The following is a 21,858-nucleotide window of genomic DNA, read 5'->3' on the forward strand; positions in this document are numbered from 1 at the left end:
AAAACTACCTGGGATAGGAATCGAATCGGGTTGATTTTGCATTACAAGAAATTTAAATAAATGAACATTGGAACACTATTACTCTCTCTCTAGGGTTTCTATGAGAGCCTCCGTCTAATCGTCGTCTTTAGGGTCATCCTTTCTCTTCAAGGAGCTTTCTACTTTTCTCGTGGTGATTTCTAGACATCGAAATAGGGTTTGGTCTCATTTTTATTCTCGACATGGCATCAAGTTCCGATTTGAGGCAAAGGAAGGGCAAAAACGTAGTGGGAGAGGATGAGGAGTTTGTTTGGGATGTGGGAGAGGAGGAGACGGAAACTGATAAAACGAAGGCTATTCTGGTGGGCAGAATCTGGACGTCGAAGGCAATAAATGCAAGGGCTGCAATCGACACCATGACAAAATTGTGGAACCCTAAAGGTAATGTTGCTGGAAACCTAATTGATGTTAAAAATAAGATTTTCATTTTCAAGTTTGAACTTGAGAGTGATAAAGTTAAGGTAGTCGATGGGCAACCGTGGCATTTCGATAAATTCATTTGGTGCTTTAATGACCCCATAAGTGATGGTAAAGTGTCTGATACACCACTATACCATGTTCCGTTTTGGGCTAGGGTTTATGATTTGCCATTGAGGGGACGTACGAATTTGGATAATGTTCGGAGACTAGGAATGCAGTTAGGCCGTTATGTGGGAGTCGATGAAGCGCCAATGCCTGAAGTGGAGAGGGCTGTCCGGGTTAGGGTTCTACACGATGTGCGTTCCTCGTTGCGTGATTCTGTGAAAGTTATACTAGCGAAGGGAGAGAAGGTCGAATTTGAAGTGAAGTATGAAAGACTTCTTATATTTTGTTACGGCTGTGGAGTCTTAGGACACGGAGAAAAGGATTGCGACGATGGGCCATATGAAGAAGGGGAGCTTCGATTTAGTGAAAATTTGAGGGCCTCACCACGGAGGGTGGTGAAAACCATGGCTGAGGTCAATCATACAAAAGCTAGGGCATTGTTTGGAGTTTTTGAAGAAGAGCAAAAGCGCTATGAAGAGAAGGCAGTATCGAATATGATAGCGAAACTCCAAAGCATATCTATTAAAGGCAAATCGAGGAGTGTGGTAAAGGAGGGCAGAGGGGAGTGTAGTGCTGAAAATTTGAGGCGAAGAGAGGAAGTGCAGAGGAGTAGGAAAAATGACGGGATGAGAGAAGGAGGGGAAACTAATGTGGAGAGCGTGGAGACAGTAGGAAGTTTGTTGGGTGGGGAGGAGGTGGATGTAAGGGAGAATACCGTAGTGGAGAGTGGAGAGCAGCAGGAGGAGGGAGAGATCATGGCGATGGTTGGTGTAGGGCAGGGTCAGGAAGGTGAAAAGGGGAGAGGGGAGGCGAGGAAGTGGACGAGGAAATATAAGGAGCCAAAGGAAGGAGGACAGGGAGGAAGAGAGACCAGTATGGTGCATACGGGTGAAAAAAGGAGTTGTAGTGTACTGGGGAGTGAAGGACGTGAGGATGGGGTGTCTAAATTTCGGAAAATCATGGATGTATGTTCATCTGAGGCGGAGGTTGAGGGCGCTCAACCCCGCCGGGCCCAATGAATCTCTTAAGTCTCAACTGCAGGGGGCTGGGCAATCCCGCTGCAGTTAGCGGTCTCCGTAATTTACTACGGAAAGAGGCCCCCGCCTTGGTCTTTCTCTCCGAGACCAAGCTTAGCGGTGAAGAATTTAGGAGAGTTCGGGCTAGTTTTGATGAGTATGAGGGAATGGAGGTGGATAGTGTGGGGAGGTCTGGGGGTTTGGCGTTTATGTGGAAGAAGCATGTTCGTTGTACGTTTCGGTCGGCTTTGGTTCACCATATGGATTTCGAGATTATGGAGGATGATGGGTCTTGGAGAGCGACGGGTTTCTATGGGTGGCCGAGTGTTTCTGAGAGGCATCTTTCGTGGGAACTGCTCCGATTACTAGGAACGCAATATAATGGTCCGTGGGTGTGTATTGGAGATTTTAACGAGGTACTCTTTGCGACGGAAATGAAAGGGGGAGTGCGACCACAAAGACAAATGAATAATTTCCGGGAAGCAGTGGACGATTGTGGTTTGAGGGATGTCGAGTTTGAGGGGTACATGTTTACATATGACAATGGACAGGCGGATGACGATAATAGGCAAAGTCGAATAGATAGGGCCTTGTGCAATGAGGCTTGGATCGATTTGTTTCCGAGAGCAAAGCTTACCCATCTAGAGCGTGAGTGGTCTGACCATGCCCCAATCTTGTTGCGTATGGTGCGTAGAAACCGTGAGGAGCAGCCGGTTAATAAAATTTTCCGGTTTGAGCATATGTGGGTGGGGGTGGATGGTTGCGAAGGAGTGGTTCAAGAGGCCTGGGATAGCGGGGGCACGGACCTGGTTGACTTATTAGCTCGGTGTGCGGAGGATTTACAAAAGTGGAAGGGGGTTAGCATAGGCAAAGTGATGAGAGACTTGAAGAAAAAGCGAAGGCGTTTAGAGGTGTTGAATGCGGGGGGGAGGTCGAGGAGGGCAGTAATGGAGAGGAAGGCGGTGGTGAAGGAGATAGCGGAATTGTTAAAGCAAGAGGAGCTGTTTTGGAGGCAAATATCACGGGCAATTTGGCTTAAGGAGGGTGATAGGAATACGAAATTCTTCCATAGAAAAGCAACACAACGCAAGGAGAAGAATCATATAGCCAAATTAGTTGATAATGAGGGTAGGGTTTGGGAAGGCAGGGATAACATTTCTAAGGTGGCTAGGGAGTATTTTGAGGATGTTTTTGCTACGGGGCAGCCGACTGGGTTCGAGCATCTGCTTGATGGAGTAGAAGGGAGGGTTACCGAGAGGATGAATATGCTTCTTCGATGCGATTATACAGAGGAGGAGGTTGTGACCGCGCTGAATCAAATGCATCCATTGAAGGCTCCCGGACCAGATGGCATGAATGGGTTGTTCTATCAAACCTATTGGCACATTGTGGGACAAGCTGTGACTCGAACGGTGATAGGCATTCTACGAGGAGCTCTTTTCCCGGAAGGTATTAATAAAACTCACATTGTTTTAATTCCAAAAAAGAAGGCTCCGGATAAAATGACTGATTTTCGCCCGATTAGTTTATGCAATGTAATTTATAAATTGGTGTCGAAAGTGTTAGCTAACCGGCTTAAAACTTTCTTGGGTGAGATTGTGTCGGAAAATCAAAGTGCCTTTACCCCCGGTCGTCTCATTCGATAACATTCCAGTTTGCTTTCGAAATGTTTCACTATATGAAAAATTCCAAACATAAGAATGGGTATATGGCTCTCAAACTTGATATGTCTAAAGCTTATGATAGAGTGGAGTGGAATTTTTTGGAGAGAGTTTTACTCAGAATGGGAATGGATACGAGATGGGTGAATAGGGTAATGCTATGTATGACTTCGGTGCGTTTCTCTGTTCTTATCAACGGCTCCCCGACGGAAGAATTTTGCCCTAAGCGAGGACTTAGACAAGGCGATCCGCTGTCCCCATATTTGTTTATTTTGTGTGCGGAGGTCTTATCCAGTATGATGAGAAGGGCAGCGGAGATTGGGTCTATTCATGGTGTACGGGTTGCCCCTCAGTCGCCTATGGTAACACATTTGCTTTTTGCGGATGACAATATTTTCTTTGTGAAGGCAACGATTAATGAAGCGACTAAGGTGCAGGAAATCCTACATGAGTACGCAGGAGCCTCGGGGCAAGTCATTAATTTCGACAAAACAACGGTTTCTTTTAGCCGGGGGACAAGAGAACGAGATAAAAGCGGGGTTACCCAAGTTTTGGGGGTGCGTATGGTGGATGGGCAGGATCGTTATTTGGGGTTGCCGACCATGGTGGGCAAATCGAGAAGTGTGGTGGCGAATGTTGTACGCGATAAACTGGGGAAGAAGCTTCAAGGATGGAAAGGGCAGTTGTTTTCGAAGGCAGGTCGGGAAGTGTTGATAAAGGCAGTAGCCCAATCAATCCCAACCTATGCTATGAGCGTCTTCAAACTCCCGGATAATTTTTGTAACGAACTTCGGTCCCTTGTTTCGCGTTTTTGGTGGGGAGCAGCTCGGGGTAAGGCGAAAATTCCTTGGGTTGCGTGGTCAAAGATGTGTAAGGCGAAGGGGATGGGTGGCCTGGGATTTAGGGACTTTCATAAGTTCAACATGGCGCTTCTCGGAAAACAAGCTTGGCGGTTCTTGACCGATAAATCTAGCCTCATGGTTCGAGTTCTTAGAGGTAAATATTTCCCCACGGGTAGGTTTTTGGAAGCTAACCTTGGAGATAATCCTAGCTATACGTGGCGAGGAATTTGGGAAGCCCGAGAGGTGTTGAAACTGGGTATACGGAGACGCATAGGCGACGACTTGACTACGAAAGTTTGGGTCGATCCATGGGTTCCACATACGATCAAGGATGATCCTTTCCCCGCGAGGTGAAGCACCGGCTGATATGATGGTAGCGAATTTGTGGTCGGCTGATGGAGGTTCGTGGGACTTGGCTAAGGTGAGTGAATTGTTTCTTCCTTTCGAACAAGAACGAATCCTAAAGATACGCATAAGTAACACGAGACCTGAGGATGGATGGACATGGGACCTCGAAAAGAATGGGGACTATTCGGTAAAGTCCGCATACAGAGCTTTGCTTGGTGAAGAATGGGAGGCGATTGGGTCATCGGATTGTATACGGGAAAAGGCGCTGTGGAACCGTATTTGGAAAGCGAATGTTTGGCCCCGAGTTAAGGTGTTTATGTGGCAGTTCTGTAACGAGGCAATTGCTACAAAAACGAACATAGCTACTCGAATCCATTCCGTGGATGCGGGTTGCCCAGTGTGTGGTTGCGAGTTGGAGACTAGTCTTCATCTTGTAAGGGGTTGTGGGTGGACGGGAAGGGTGTGGGATAGGTTGGGGTTGGAGGTTAGGAGGACGGAGGGGTATGTGCGGGTGAGGGAGTGGGTGGAGGATGTGTGGAGGGAGTTGGGGAATAGCGAGATAGATACTTTCATTTTCGGGTGTTGGGCGATGTGGGAAGCAAGAAATAAAATGGTGTTTGAGAACGAGAAGATTGAGGTGTCGAAGGTGGTTAAGAGGGTGGAGGGAATGAGGCGGGAGTTGGAGGTTGATATACACAACAGGGAGGAGAGAGTGGTAGCAGTAGGAGGTGGTGGACAGTGGGAGAAACCGGAGACAGGCGTTGTGAAGCTGAACACTGACGCAGGGGTAAAGGAGGGCTGGGGATTGGGGATTGGGCTAATCTGTCGTGGAAGTGAGGGGGAGGTGGTGTGGGGAATGGCGGAGCATAGGATGGAGGAGATGGAGGTACGGATGGCGGAGGCGTTAGCAATTCTTGAAGGCGTTAAAGAGGCAAGGAGGCGCGGCCACACGAGTATTATTATCGAGAGTGACTGCAAGACGGTGATTGAGGCTTTGAAGACGAAGGAGAAAGGAAATAACGACTTTCATTTACTGCTAGATGACATTCTTTATTTTTGTTCTGATTTTGATTATGTTTGTTGGTCTTTTGTAAGTCGAAAACCTCAATGGTGTAGCTCATGAGCTTGCCCATTTTGATTCGACACTCATAGGTAAGCAATTTTGGGATAGTTCGCTACCCGAACATGTTATGTCGTTGGTTTTTAGTGATATCAATGAAATGAGGTAAACCCGCTTTGGGGTTGTTTCAAAAAAAAAAAAAAAAAAAGAAAGTTAAATAAATGAATTGAAACATTAATTTGTCATCACAAATAATTGAAAGAATATTGTCAATATCACAAAAACTATTAGTTTCTACTAAAAAAAACTCTGTAATATGCATAATAACATATCTTCTCATATAAGACCGTAACTGTATAGCTTACAACGGTATCATATATAGTAACTTAATTAACTCATGTACTTTATCTACTAATATAATCAAATAAAGTGCATCGATTTATTAGGAGGCCGTTATACACCATTCAAGAGTCTTATAGAGATGAATCGATTAATTTGGAGCGGAGCCACTAGTAGAAGAGGCCGTGTTGAGAGAAGCAGGGTCAGGCTTGCGATAAGTTTCCGCGATGTGTTTGCTCTTCCTGAAATAATCATCGGCACGACTTCTAACATCTGGTACATTGTAGTTTTGAGCTACATATATTCCCCATACAGTTCCGGCTGCAAATACGAAACCTGCTCCCAAAATACCCATCTTTTTTAAGCCACAAACAATATTATAACGAAGATTATTATGGGATTGTTAAAGATTGTCTTAGGTTTTTCGATTTTGGGACAATTGATAGAGATGATGGAGAGCATGTATTTATAGTTATGAATATATGATTATGTAAGGTTTATAAGTTGTCTTGTAACCCAAGAAAAGTTGGTGCCTATCTAAAGTGATTATGCTTGTGTTTACCCTTCCTCAAGACTCGCATTGCTTAGCTACTTAGAAAATACAGTAACAGACTTCATCTTTGTTGAGCTACTTAGTCCCCGTATATTCTAGAAACCTCCGGGTTAGGGTACACTTGTTGCAACTCTTTGATGGCCTCTTTAATATGATCATTTTGGTATCTAGCCAAAGCGTTGAGTTCATCTAAACATCGCAACTATTAGGAATATCCTATAGAATATTATGAATATTCTTGGATTATCCTCCAGCAAGACGGTTTACTATATAATATAACAGACCTATCAATAAGAATCAATTCATTCAGTTATAATCTTCATTATATTGTTATCATGGTATCAGAGCCATCGTTCAAATCCTAGCAACCTCAAAACTCTTCAAAAACTCTCGAAGTGGAATTCCAGCACAACTAACCACTCTTCAAGCCTAATGGGCATTTGAGTAAGGAGGTGTAATAGGAATAATTATAATAGTTGGGCTCAACCACCACCTTAAGATTTTTAAAAAATGAGACGAGAATTATAATTGATAATTAAAACAGATTACATGTCACATGTATATATACTAGATGGAGAGTATTACTAAACCCTAAATTAGAGCTAACAAACACTACAATTAAGGCTAACCTTAGCCTCTCGTTGACTGACTGGGCGGCCTTGACCTTTGGCACCCTCCCTAAACGGAAAAGGCAACTTAACTCCCGGCTGCTCGGTGTCCAGAAAGAGCTCTGCATCCATCCCAACTCCCACTTCCTCTGTAACCTCAATGACTCTCTCACCCGTGACCTTGACCGTGTCCTTGACTTCGAGAACCTTTACTGGAAGGATAGAGCCCACCTTAATTGGCTCACTGATGGGGACTGTAATACCTCCTTCTTCCAAAAATCCGTCACCCTTCGTAGGAGTTTCAACCGCATTCTCTCTTTGACCAATGATGTTGGGTTGTATGGACAGCGGGCCGCCCACGGGGGCGCTTGGTGAGAAACGAGGGACAAGCGTTTGCATTTTGTAAGGAGTCGCCACCAATTTTTATGGGAAATTGGAACCGTTCGAATACCTCGTGTCATGTCAAGACACAAAGTAGTGACATGAACACTAAGCAATCGTTACCCTTAGCATTCTATGTCTAGAATGACTCTCGTGGATGCCAATGAACACGGGTGCTCACGGAGATCTGGAGTAAGGGGTGAGGGTACGTATTAGGAAGCTCTTTTGATCGAACACCTAATCCCGCCCGCCTCGATAGCGGCCTCTACTAATGATTAGGGAAGTTATTCGCACTTGATATATTGTCGGCTATATGCATGCAATGCAACATCCAAGTTTTAATCCTAGCATGTGAGAATTTAACTAAGTCGGTTGACAATTAAATTAACAAACAATTGATGTCGAAGTAGGAGTTTAATGTTCATTTACATGTGAAAGCATACAAACAATAAATGGAATACAATAATCATAAATTACAATAATGAAAATTACAATAATTACAATGGAATAGACGATTTATGTCGAAAATACCTTTAAAACGGATAATTTGAGAAAAAGGAATAAAAGAATAAAAGGAATAAAATAAAATTAATAAACTAACAGGAATTAGTGATATTACGACTAATAGTTAATTACGTAGATTAATTAAACTAGGTCAAGGTAGAAAGGAGTTCGTGAGACAGAACTCATCCCGGGAACAAAGCAGAGGATCGCGCCCTTTGGAAGAGCGCAAAGCCCGATTTGCCGCGTCTGTTCAAGGGTGAGTTCTGGCTGTGAAGCCGGAACTGCAAATCGTTAATGTTAATTGTTAATTTTAAGGATTGATTAGATTATTTGACTCGGATGAAAGTTATTAGCAGATTATTTACACATGATTGAGGTCATAAAACGGTAAAACATGGATGAGACGGAAATAAACGGATTAATTATGTGAAGGGTCGATGTTAATGAATGATTAATTAAACTAACTAAACGAATTATTAACTAAACATGATGAATTGACGACGGATTAACGACTAAACGGTGAGAATATATCAACAATGAATCCTTAAACTCAACATGAACGAATTGAATCTCTAAAACTCGAATTGAATTTGATGACGAAAAACCCGCAAACATTGATTATTTGGGATTTGAGTCGGATTTATGATGAATTAAAACATGTTAATGATGATGGTTAATATACATATGAATTATTAAACTATCATGATGAAGAATTAATGATTTAACAAAACAAGAGAAATAAATTTGATACGAATTACGAGAGGACGGAGGAAGAAGAAAAGAAGCGAGAAGCTGCGGCGGCCCGAAGAGGCGCGGCAGTGCTGCGCTCTTTTCAAGAGGCTAGCGATTTTGCGTCTTTTCTCGACGATCGTCTCTGAAATCCGCAAAAAGGTTTTAAAGACGGTTTTAGAAATCGGTTTTAATGAGGTACTTTCGACATAAACCTTACAATTGTTATACAATAATAAAATACAATAAATAAAAGAGAGATTAATACACCCTCAGACTTACATGTTGACGGAACGAGAAGAACTAAGAAGATCGATTAGTGATGCTCGACGCGAACGCAAGGAAAGAGTGCCCTCGAAAGAGGAAAACGATTTAACAAGTTGATTAATTAGATTGATTGAGTGTAGTGGTCAAATTGGTCGGTCATGCAACGGAGAGGCTGGTACCCGGAAAGATCCGAGCTTACGTGGTCGGAAGTCAAAGCACGTAGGCGCCAATTAGTAAGAACGAAGTCTAGAATGCAAAGGGAGAAGAGAAGGGCGGACACTCGCGTGAGAAATATGAGGAACGAAGGCTCCTATTTATACTAATCACACGGAGGAATAGGGTTTCAGAGACTCTTTGGAAGTGAATCTCGGAAAGATATAAAAAAGATACGTAAATCATGCAAAGAAGGGCCTGGGAAGAGGCGCGCAGCGTACTGCGTCTCTTGGAAGAGGCGCAAAGACTTCTTGCGTCTGTTCCCGTGAGGTTTCCTCTGTTGAAGAAAGATTTCCGTGTTTAAGTTATGGTAGGACGGAATTAATTCGATTATCTTTAATATCTTATGTAAATATTACGGGATATTATTTGCCAAAAGATAAAATTTGAGAAATATGGAATAGAAATATCCGGAACATTCGAACCTTTCGACTCGGGATTTAACGGCTATCGAGAAAATGGAGACGGTTTTTGACCGGACTCGAATGTACTCTAATTATCGCCAAAACGACCGTATCGGGACGTAGATGACAACTAAGAGGTTGACATTAATATTTGAGCAATCACTTGACGATAATCTTACGAACTGTCACAAATCGTTCCGCGTACCAAACATGCGGCCCAATCATCACCGGGTGGTTTGCGAGGGGTGCAGAAACGAGGTGTCTACAGAGCCCCCACTTTGACTGAGGCTTGGACAAGGCGAAAGTCAAAGTATAGCCATCAGGTCAATCGAAGATTACAACCTGACGACTATGGCGACGCGAGGCGGCTCAAGGGGTCTGAACCAAGGACCTATCGTCGGGAACATTTTAGAGTCTGTCGACTATCGGGGAGGGTCGTTTAAAGTCCATTAGACTACGTAAGGAGGCTCGCCAGCCACAAGAAGAGATCATACCTGAGATTTAATCGAACTTCGCGGGGAACAAGAGATATTGAAAGCAGCAGGACGTCGGTAGAAACTGCTAGGGATCCGCTTGCGTCGGTCTCAAGCGAACTCTTGCGAAATTTGGAGGTTGAATCTGCTTGCGTCGGTCTCAAGCGAACTCTTGTTGGGGAATATATTGACGACTAGGAACATCTTGATCGTCGGGAGAAGTCTTGCGTGAGCAGTACTGCAAAATACTACTGCGCTGGGCAAAATAAATTGAGCAATACTGCAAAATACTGCTGCGCGGGATAAAACGGGTTTGGACAATACGCAAAAATCTTTGTCGTCTTTGGATAAAATGCGGGCCGAAACGAAAGAAAATCGTCGAAACGGACCAAAAGGATATAATAGCATTGAAGAAGAGGCGCACCAAAGATGGGCCCACAAATAACGAACTCATAACGAATTTTCGAAAATTCGTATGGAGGGAACAAAAGGAAGAGGCGCAGCAAGAGCTGCGTCTCTTGGAAGAGGCGCAGCGCCTGCTGCGTCTTTTCCCCAATTTGGCAATTTCTGCGTAAAAACGCGAAACCAGAAGGTTTATTTCATTATTTTCGAAACACAAATTCTTCAATTTCTCTCTCAAATCTTCACCATTTTCGTCAAGATTTGATTCAAAAGCTTGCTTTAAATATGACTAATCGAGGTATGTGTCTTAATCTTGCATTAATCTTCCATATTTGTCGAATTTTGAGCCGCGAACATTAGGGTTTTCGACCCTTTTAATCGAAAATTTGGGGCTTTTCCCCCAAATGGATTTGTCTTGCCAAATTGATGTTAGAAATGGATAATAGGTAATGTTAGGAACATAACCATGTATTTGCTTTGAATTTTCATCGAGTTTTGAGCCCTTGAGCGAATTTTGAGACGGTTTCACAGCTAGATCGTAAATTGCTTCGAAAACGGCCTTAGGATTGCCCATTGGCGATGAAATTTGATATTCGGGATCCTTGGATGATGGGTAAACTTCCTGTCATCTCGAAATTTTGGTTTGTGACAACTTTTTCAGGACACCTTCTAGGGCATAACCGCCATTATAACGAAATGCTGCCGAATTTTCGACTCGAACCCGGGACTAGGCTTTGACTTGGACTTGACTTGACCCAATTTATCACATGAGTGATCGGGTTGGCGGGATCATGGCCAAATATGGCCAGAAAGGACAGTTTTCAGGGCTCCGGAGGCTCGAAAACTTCTTAACAAAGGCTCGCCGTCGTGTGACGCGGCCTAAATCTACTTCAATGTTGCAGGTGAAGGGGCTTCCACTTCTGGGAGGACTCCCATGGAGGTAGACGCCGGCGCGGTTGAGGAGGCTTTGGAGCAGGCTTTCACCGACGCGGTGATGGCCACTGGAGACGAGGCACATGAGGAGAAGGCCGCTGATGAGGAGGAGATTCCGAGATGGGCCCACCTCGGACGAGGGGGTCGTCAGCTGAGAGGAGCTCCTGGGCTGAGACCTGGGAGAGTAGGCACCTTGTGTGGGCTGCAGAGGGTCATTTGTCCTACAGGACGGTGAAGAGCTTGGTAAATAGGAATTCCCTAACTCATTACCTACCCCTTTCTACTTTTGTTCAAATTTCCTTTCAAATTTACTCAAAACTAAAGATAGCTTTATTTCGAATCATAATAGGAGGCTGGAAACATCCGGTCGTTCTCGGGGTACACGACGGCGATGGAGCACTACGAGCGGCTGTCGGCGGAGGAGAGAGCCATGATCGAGCGTGGAGCGTTCGGTCCTCTGGTTCAGGTCTGGAGGGATATCGTGAAGAGGAAGTTGCGGGCCAATCTTAGCCTGGTCCGCGCTTTCTTGGATCGATTTTGGGATACGACTTCCACGTTTCACCTGCCTTTTGGTGAGGTGGGAGTCACCTTGGAGGACTACGGCATGATTTCTCAGTCCGCCGTGTGGGGCCGAGGAGATGGTGTGGCGGAGGCGGCATGAGGGCGGATTCGGCCGAGGCGAGGAGGTTGATCGGTTGGAACCATCGCCGAAGGCTGTTGCGGTCGGGTTTGGTACCCAGACCTATGTTCGAGATTACTTTGCGGGGAAGACCCGGCATCGGTGGTGATCGATGGGAGGGAGACGGCTCCCCCTCCTTTGTCTGGTGAGCGAGAGAGGGCTCGTCGTGGCTTTGGTGGTTCTTGTCTTCGATTTACCTCGGAGACAAGGGTGAGAGGTTGTCGACGAAGCTTCTCCCCTTTCTTTCGACCTCGGCTCCCTAGGGCGTTGGGACCGGGTCATCGCTGGTTTTGCGGTTCTCATCCGCTTTATGAGGGCCATGGTTCGTCGGAGTTGATGGAGAAGGGGACTTCTCCTGGTGCCGTCGGACCTGGCTCTTGTTGGAGGTATGAACCTTCCTTTAGGCCGAGTCAATTTCTTTCTTTATCGACGACCGATAGATCGTCATTGATTATTATGCTTTGCAGGCGTGGGTGTACTCTTACTTTCCGGGCCTCGCGCCCAAGAGGACGGAGCCGCTGGAGAGGGCCTACCCCGTGGTGAGGGATTGGGTCACGTGCCGGACGAAGAGCAAGCGTTCCTCTCACAATGTCTACCGGCGGGATGTGAACGCTCTTGGTGAGCGTGAGTATCCTATTTGTATGCACTTATTCTTCTCATACTTTGTTTTAAATTGATCATAGGAATGACCTTTGCCCTTATATTGTGTGAGTGGGTGCCTGGACCTTGGGCGGAGTACGCTGGAGCGCCTCCTTTTGTCGCCGAGGTCCTTCGACCTAGGAGCTCGAGTCATTTCTTTGTTGTGGACGTCGATGGGTCTGTGTGGTATCCGGGCGAGCGGTTAGCTCGTCGTGTGTTCGGGCGCGTTGACGGTTCCGTCGATCCTCCTAGGACGATGTTTAGGGAGCCTTCGAGGCCGAGAGGAGGCGGACTTGGCTGGTGCTAGTGGTGACGACCTTCTTCTCCCTGACGAGGATTACTCGGCGTTCCTTTACGGGAGGTTGGCGTATTGGCCGGTAGTGGTGAGTATCTTTTGTTTCTTGTTGGATTTTGATTTTCGAGAATCGCGACGAAAGATCGTCGATTAACGAGAGCCATTTGTCTTTGCAGGAGGTTGAGGCGGCGGGCATCGAGCCCCCAGGGTACCCCGAGACCCTCGAGTACACTGATGCTACTGGGAGGACGACGATCTCCGAGCTGCGTGACTTTGACGTGGCTGTGACGGATGCTGGCCTAGATGACTGGCAGCATCTGATTCGGAGGGTGAGTTCTTATTTTGCATAGTTTTCGTGTAAGAACACATTTGATTGAACTTGTTCAGTTTACTGAGAATTCTTTTGAAACGCAGGTCGCACAATCTCGGTTTGTGGCACTATGGAGGGTGGCCAACCGGCTACGAGCTACGGCCATCGAGGCACTCGTCGGCGGTCGAGGTCGTCAGGTATGAACCTCATTTATTTTTCCTTGATCTTTGGTTTTTCAGTTTTGTTTGAATTGATTGACATGAGCCAATTTCTTGTTGTCCACAGGCCGATCGTGAGCTGGAGCGAGAGTTGACCCAGTCTCGGGAGGAGATGGCTCGTTTGTCGAGGGAGCTCGAGTTTCGGGACGCCGAGATTGCCGCTCTTATGGCGAGGGTTGCCGAGCTGGAGGGTGCCCAGCAGTAGTCTGCGTGGTTTTGTAGACTTGATTTTGAACATTTTTGGATTTGTTTGGGGCGAAGCCCCCAGTCTACATTTGGACTTGTTTGGGGCGATGCCCCCAGTTGCACATTTGGACTTGTTTGGGGCGAAGCCCCCAGTTTGCTTGTATATTTGCTTTTTGTTGTATATACGACGGCCTGAGTGCCTTTTGCTGCTGGGTTGTGTGTACCTGCAGGTTAGCTTTTGAACAGGTTTGGTAGGCAACGGTTTACACCGTCATGCTGCCGACATTTACATAGAAAATCACGTAACACATACATTTTTATATACACATAAGGCCTTTAATTAGTGCAAAATGAGACTCGAAAGGACGTGAAAATGCAAAAATTTTGTCGGAAATGACCGGACGGTAGGGAGGGTTACCCCCGAAAAAAAAGAAAAAGAGAAATCTATAAGTTAGAAAATGGAAAAAAATAGAAATTAAGTAAATGAAATGACTAAGTAAATGTTGAAATAAAAAAGAATTAAAATGAAAACTAAATATAAAAGTGTGAAAAAAATGGCGGAAAATGTCGATGTCGCCTCGAAATGCGCGTTTGCGGATTAAGGAAACCTGAAGCATGGTAAATTTCTCGGATTTACCAAAATAAAATCCCGTAGGAATAGGAAATTATTCGTTTATAGAATTAGGAAAGATCCAAACACGGAAATCACGAAGTGAGGTGGGGAAGAGGCGCAGCATGAGTCGCGTCCCTTTGAAGAGGCGCGGCAGTGCCGCGCACTGTTCCCTGCAGTCGGTTTCGACGGATTTTTGGAAACAAAGAATTAGTATAAATAGAAGCGTCGACGAAGCTTTAAATCATATAACTCTTCCGTCTCTTCTTCGTCGATTCACACATAAAAACTCCCAATAAATTTTCAAGAGAAAATTATCATCATGAATACCTTAGAGATTCGCTTGAAGGAATGGACTAATGAGTTTTCGAACATTGAGAAACATGACATGGGTGCTTATAACCTTGGGTCTTTGTTGAGTTTGAAACTCATTAAGGTTGTAAAACCGTTCTTGGATGCTTGCCTTGATTATTGGGACCCAAATTATCATGTTTTTGCGTTCCCAGGAGGTGATATTTGTCCTTTTCCGGAGGAAATTGCTGCTATTGGCGGGTGGGACCCCGAACATTTACCTGCCATCCCTTCTACTGCTCAAGGGTATAAGAGCAAGTTTAGAGATTTGCTTGGACTTACTAGACTTGAGGTATATCGTCTCGTTACTCCGAAGGGCGTGAGGATGCTAGATTTTATAGACCGATTCATCAACAGGCCGACCCTCTGTCTCTTATGTTGCTAGGAGGAGAGCATTTGGCTTGTTTGCTTCATGTTTATGTCTTTCAGGGACATGTTGATGAAGATTTGAGAGGTGATCCCCGTCTATTGGGTTTTATTGAGCAAATGGAGCTACGCAGGAGCCCAGCTTGTCTATGCTTAGGGGAGATTATCTTGGGTTTGGACAATAGGAAATTCAACCGCGATCTGCCATTTTTGGGGAGTCCCGTTATCCTACAGGTAAAAGACACCCTTCTTTCTTTTTTTTTTTTTTTTTTTTTTTTTTTTTTTTTTTTTTTTGCGGGTGTCTAATACCTGTTTTTTGGTAGGTTTGGCTTATGGAACGGCTCCGATTGCTCGAGCCCCCAGTTCATGTATTTTCCTATCATGCCCGTATGATTTCGATGAGGACGCGGTTGTACATGGTGGACTTCACCCGGGTCTGCGATTATTGGAAGAACAAGCTGAAGAATGATGATGGCCCGCTGATCAGGTGGGTCGTTCCGTGGTGGCACCTCAAGTCTGTCACTGGAGTGTCTTCTTTGGATCCTACTAGGTCCGTGCGCATTCCTGGATTGGAGTTTATGGTATGCATCTTTCCTGAGAGATTGATGAGGCAAGTCGGGTTGAAGCAGATGATCCCTAGGCTTGACACCGTTCATGCAGATCGCTATGGCGCTTACTACGAGAGAGCCGAAGAGAGTGGGCTATGAAGTGGGCCCAAAGAAACATGTGGTTCTTGAACTTCTCCTCCAATGCCTTGTGGGTGTTGGACTCTTATATGAGGTGGAGGAAGGCCGCAACTTCGGAAGAGCGCGAAAGACTGAGGAAGCGCGAGCCCGTCGACTACAAGGTGCGCGAGGGAGAGAAAGAGAAGGAGAAGCATCTGACTGAAGGAGAAGAAGAAGCCGGGTTCCAAGTCATTCATCCTTCGAAGAAATCGAAGACTACTCTGTCCGCAGAGATGGTGGTTGGCAAGAATGGAAGAGTCGGGGCCTCGAGAAAGACCGTTGGTGATTAGGTCTGAAGTGGTACAAGAGCGCCCGGCTCGAGGTCGTGACAAGAAATATGACAAGAACGACAAGGGCAAGGGAAAGATGGAGGAATAGCCCAAGTCTTACTTATTATTTGATTATTATTATTATTGTTGTAATAAGAAAGGAGGGATTTTTAGAATCCTAGCCTAGTCTATTTTTATTATTTGCCGTATTATTACTATTAGAAATTGAATGAAATAAAAAAGGTTAAGTGGTTATGAAACCGTTGTGATTTTCTTTAATTATTCTTGTCGAATTTCAAATGCAATGCAAATGTCCTTCTATTTACATTTTAAATATAATGGTGGGTTGAATCCCGTGAAGGATTGCCTACGTATTCACTTAAAAAAGCGAAATCAAACCCTTGCGCGTAGTTCGAGTAAATGTAAAAGAATAATTGTTCGAAGCAAGAGCTTGTAATGAACATAGAAAATAAGCATGAGCTTTTGTTCTCAAGGTGCGAATTTAGTTTATTTGATGATATGAGGATGACAATCTTGTCAAGATGCAAGAGCATGGTGACACTTAGCTTATTTCAGCTTGGCCAGGGGCCATTTATTTAGTGCCACAAGAGCGACACATGGGTTTACGCGAGGCGCGTTTTTGTCCTATTCTAGGCATAGTATCGTTTCAGTTGGTCAAGGTTTGTGGGGTTCGAAAACTCATTCCCGTCTAGGTCTGTGATTCTAACCGCACCCCCTGGGAGTATTGATTTGACTAGGTATGGCCCGGCCCAATTAGGTTTGAATTTTCCCCTCGGGTCGACGGGTAGAAGAGCTCTAACCGATTTGAGTACTAAGTCTCCTTCTTTGATGTTTCTTGGTCTAACCCTTTTGTTGAAAGCTCGTTTGATACGTGCTTGATATGTTTGGACATTATGTAAGGCACGCAGCCTACGTTCATCCAGGAGGATGAGTTCTTCATATCTATCCCTCTTCCAATCGGCTTCAGGGATTTGACTTTCGAGTAGAATACGCAAGGATGGTATTTCTAGCTCGACTGGTTGTACGGCCTCCATGCCGTAGGTCAAATAGAAAGGAGTAGCCCCAGTGGGCGTCCTTACTGATGTACGATATCCCCATAAAGCAAAGGGTATCTTGCTTGGCCAATCTCTATAATTGTCAGTCATTTTCTTGAGGATTGTGACGACATTCTTGTTAGCCGCTTCCACCGCGCCGTTAGTCTGTGATCTATAGGGCGATGAGTGATGATGCTTGATCTTGTACTTGGCTAGCAATTGTTCGGTTTCGGCTTGGAAGTGGGACCCATTATCGCTAATGATCTCATGCGGGCAACCATATCGGCAGATGATGTTATTTTGTATGAATTTGGCTACATTCTTGGCCGTAAGAGCGGTGTAGGAAGCCGCTTCTACCCACTTGGTGAAGTAGTCAATTGCTACTAGGATGAAACAGTGACCTCTGTTGTTCCTGGGGTTATTTTCCCAATTATGTCAATTCCCCATGCGGAGAATGGCCAAGGAGATGTCATCGTATAGAGCAACGAAGGAGGGACATGTTGTACATTCCCGAAGATTTGGCAATTGTGGCAATTCTCATATATTTGATGCAATCGGATTCCATTGTGGTCCAATAGTATCCTAGACGTGTGATTTTCTTTGCCATCATGGGCCCACTCATGTGAGGACCGCATTCTCCGTCGTGGACTTCTTCCATCACCTTTCGTGCCTGTGAATGATCAAGGCAACGTAGGACTATACCAAGAGGTGTTTTTTTGTATAATTCTCCTTGCATGAGAACGTATTGTGAAGACAATAGGCGTATAGCTCGTTGTCCCCTCTTGTCCATATCTGGTGGATAGGTACCATTAAGCTTGAAATCCAGGATTGTTTGGAACCAGGGTTCCTGTGTGATTTCTTCTTCATCGGTGATTTGATGGACATAAGCCGGCTCCGACCGTCGTTCGATACACAAAGGCATTTCCATCATGTAATCTGGCATGTTTATCAAAGATGCAAGTTTCGCAAGAGCGTCTGCAAATTGATTTTCCTCTCGAGGTAGGTGTAAGTAGGTTACGTGATCAAAGAATTGAGCGACTTGGTCTATCCTAGCCTGATAGGGTGCTAGGCTTTCACTTCGGATTTTCCAGGATCCCGTAACTTGATTGATAATCAGTGATGAATCCCCATGTACCCGGAGGTTTTTGATGCCTAAGCTTACTACCGCTTGTAGTCCAATTAGACAAGCCTCATACTCTGCGGCGTTGTTTGTCACCTCGAAGTCGAGTTTGACAGCAATCGGTGTATGCTCACCCTCAGGAGAAATGAGCAACACTCCTATCCCAAATCCTCTTAGGTTTGATGCTCCATCAAAGTATAGGTCCCAGGAGTCTACATCTGTTTGAAGTATATCCTCGTCGGGAAATGACCAAGTATCTATGGTTTGTGCGTCGTTGATGGGATTTTCTGCGAAGAATTCGGCGACGGCGCGACCCTTTATTACTTTCAGTGGCACGTATTTGAGGTCAAATTCCGAGAGCATCATGGTCCATCTTGCCAGGCGTCCGTTGAGGACAGGTTTCTCGAAGAGGTATTTGACTGGATCCATTTTGGAGAATATCTTGACGGAGTAGCTAAGCATGTAGTGACGTAGCTTCTTTGTTGCCCACACAAGAGCGAGGCATGTCTTTTCGAGTTGTGAGTATTTGCACTCATATTCCAAGAACTTCTTACTTAGATAGTAAATAGCTCTTTCTTCACTTCCTACGGTTTGAGCTAGCATGGCACCCATGGCGGTTTCGGTTACCGTGAGATACAAACCAAGAGGTTGATCTTGTTGTGGTGGCATGAGCACTGGTGGTTTAGCCAATATCTCCTTGATGCGGTCGAACGCCTTTTGACAATCATCATCCCACATGGTGTGGTCTGTTTTCTTGAGTTTCTTGAAGATAGGCTCGCAAATCATCGTAAGTTTCGATATGAATCGACTTATGTATTGAACTTTTCCCAGGAATCCTCTGACTTCTTTTTCTGTTTGAGGTTGTGGCATTTCAATCAGAGCTTTGATTTTGGAAGGATCTATTTCTATACCTCGTTGGCTAACGACGTATCCTAGGAGTTTGCCAGACGTTACCCCAAATGTGCATTTCTGAGGATTGAGTCTCATGTTGTACTTTCGTAGCCTTGTGAAGAACTTGCGAAGGTTCGCAATATGTCCCTCTCTCTCCTTGGATTTGACGATCATGTCATCTACATATACCTCAACTTCTTTGTGCATCATGTCATGTAAGAGTGTAGTTGCGGTGCGTTGGTATGTAGCTCCGGCGTTGATCAATCCGAACGGCATTACTGTATAGCAATAGGTTCCCCATTGGGTGACGAACGCGGTCTTATGCATATCTTCCATGGCCATTTTGATTTGGTTATAACCCGCATATCCATACATGAAGGATAGTAATGCGTGGTCTGCAGTATTGTCCACTAATATGTCGATGTGAGGCAGAGGGAAGTCATCTTTTGGACTCGCTTTGTTCAAATCCCTAAAGTCAACACAAACTCGGATTCTCCCATCCTTTTTGGGTACGGGTACTATGTTAGCTACCCAGTCAGAATACTCGGAAACTTTGATGAACCCGGCTTTGAATTGTTTGTCAACTTCTTCCTTAATCTTTAGAGCCCATTCCGTTCTCATTCGTCGAAGCTTCTGTTTCACAGGCTTGAAGCCCGGCTTGATCGGAATCCTGTGTTCGGCGATATCCCTGTCGATCCCTGGCATGTCTTTGTAGGACCAAGCGAAAAGTCTTTGAATTCATTTAGGAGGTCTATGAAATCGGCCCTTTCGGTAGAGCTCAAGGTAGTCCCTATCCTAAGTTCTTTGGGTTCTAGTTCGGTTCCTATGTTGATGGGTTCAGTGTCTTCTATTACTGGTCCCCCTTCCCCTTCCTGTAATATTTCTTTGGCTACATAGGGAGGTATTTCGGTCAAGTCTGGGTCTTGGTCATCCTCAGTATCATCATAAACAGAATTGCACTCGAAAGAACACAGAGAGTAAGCAGAACCTGATTTATTCATATTAAGATTTGAGTAAAGTTGAAACAAAGAAGCCAACTGATCCATGGTCAGTGGCGGCAAAGGAACAGTAGTTGGGGCATTTCCCGAACTACCGTGACTACTCGATGCTAGGCTAGGAGAAACGAAGGGAGTGGGGATGACGACAGGAGTAGACTCTCTAATGACTTTTCTAGACTCTGACTCTGACTCCGACTCCGACTCTGATTCTGATTCGAACTCGTCGTCTTCTGGTTCTTCCTTGAACATCTCTCCTTCTCCAGTGGTGAGCTTGAAGAGTCTTCCTTGATTGTTGGTCCATTTGATTGATTTCCTCCATCCTTTCTGCTGTTTTGTATCGATTTCTGTGATCAATGCGGTGGGGTTGAAGCGATCGTCTTGGAGTATCGTAGTAATGATCTCATCCTGCGCGGCCTTAACAAATCGGTCCTCTCCAAACAGGAGGCTCACAGCTTGCTCGTCTAAGCAAGGTGCTTGACGGGTTTTGACGGTAGGAACCGTTTCTGGAGGGATGAAGTAGCAATCGTGAAAGATCTCGATTCCGGCTAACTTCCTCTCAAGGTAATGCCAAGGTTCGGGAAACCCGTGAAAGAGTTCTGAACTTCCTTCTTGAACGAAGTATCCATTTAAGGTGGGGAGATATGGCCTCATTTGGACTCCTACATACTTGCGATTTTGGACTTGGGCGAGCATTTCGAGAACTTTTCATTTGTGGGTTTGTACCTAGTCCAAGTGGTATTCTCGATGAGTTGCCTTTCTTGTATGGCGCGAAGGTATTCTTCCGAACTGGGTTTAAAGGCATTCCAGGGAAGTATCCTTGATTCTTGAGTATGTGGTTGACCACCAAGTTGGAGTAGGGATTATAGTACAGGGGTGCCAACTCACTTTCTATGACATTCACACTTTGGAAGCCCCCAAGTTCGTATATGGGATCCGCAAGGACTTGATTGTTTGATTGCTTCTCGATTATTGCCTTGATAGGTGACGAAGTGATCGTCACGACTTTGCCATTGAGTGGGATCTTGATCTTTTGGTGAAGGGTGGATGTTACCGCTTTGGAAGCGTGAATCCAAGGCCTTCCCAGAAGTATGTTGAATGAAGCTTCGATGTCTACTATTTGGAAGTTGACTTTTCGTTCGATAGGTCCCGTGGCTATGGTTAGGCTAGCAAGTCCAACCACTTTTCGTCGCGTACCGTCATATGCGCGTACACCTTGATTGGTGGGAGTCCAATCCGACTCTTTCATGCCTAGTTTATATGCCGTTTTGAGGGGTATGACGTTGACCGCGGAGCCATCATCTACCAAAGTCATTGGCACATTCTTCTTTAAACAAATGACAGTGATGTATAGAGCAAGGTTGTGACTAGCGCCAAAAGGTGGCAAGTCTTCATCTGAGAAAGTAATAGGATTACCTAGCTTCGGTGATTCTTGGAAGACCAAGTTGACTACATCTTCGGGGGTAGAGTTATGCGCTACATTTAATTTGGTCAAAGCTTGCAGTAAAGCTTGGCGATGCGGAAATGAGCTTGCCACTAGTTGCCAGACTGAAAGATCAGCCTTGGTTTTCTGTAATTGCTTGAGCAAATGATCAGTGGGGTCGTCTTCGTTATCATTTGGTGTGATGACATTGGTTGGACCGTTTTGAGTGGTGCTTTGATATGGGCGATCCGAGCGAGTTAGGTGATCCACATCTTGGTCTTCGCCATTTTGGACTATTTCTTTGACTAAGGAGTTTTCAATGAGGTATTCGTCTTCATCGTCATCGGCCCACACCCCATTGATTGCAGCTAGTTCCTTCATTCTCATGATATCACTTTCTAGTTGTATGATTTGATCGACTAGTTTATC

Source organism: Silene latifolia, chromosome 8 (genome assembly GCF_048544455.1).
Source record: "Silene latifolia isolate original U9 population chromosome 8, ASM4854445v1, whole genome shotgun sequence".
Taxonomy (NCBI): Eukaryota; Viridiplantae; Streptophyta; class Magnoliopsida; order Caryophyllales; family Caryophyllaceae; genus Silene; species Silene latifolia.